The sequence below is a fragment of the Sinocyclocheilus anshuiensis genome, unplaced genomic scaffold (assembly GCF_001515605.1).
Source record: "Sinocyclocheilus anshuiensis isolate Anshui unplaced genomic scaffold, SAMN03320099.WGS_v1.1 scaffold355, whole genome shotgun sequence".
NCBI lineage: Eukaryota > Metazoa > Chordata > Actinopteri > Cypriniformes > Cyprinidae > Sinocyclocheilus > Sinocyclocheilus anshuiensis.
The window spans coordinates 796,925-797,238 of NW_015549571.1; the positions used below are offsets into that span (position 1 = coordinate 796,925).

General features: G+C 22.3%; 1 protein-coding gene across 1 annotated transcript in view; it reads left to right on the top strand.

Moving 5' to 3' along the window:
- LOC107657347 (N-chimaerin-like) overlaps positions 1 to 314 on the top strand; it is a 62,581-nt gene that overhangs the window by 18,704 nt on the left and 43,563 nt on the right. The window lies entirely within an intron of this gene.

Below are 314 nucleotides of genomic sequence, written 5' to 3' on the forward strand. Positions count from 1 at the left end.
TTATCAATTCAATATATATATATATATATTATTTCATTTCCATTTAGTTTGTTGAAGTATTCAAATAACTCAAATAAAATTAAATAAAACTAAAAACTTAATAAAAGACCTATACAGACATAATAAATTCAGACATAATGTAACTAAAATTACAATAAATAACAAAAGCAAATAACTATAACTATTATAAAAAATAACACTGCCAAACAACCATGCTAAAAAACAACAACTTACTTGCACATAGTAAGAAATGGTTATAAAAACTGAAACAGAAGCGAAACAAGTAGTAGGAAAGAGGAGAAATAAAAAGCAAT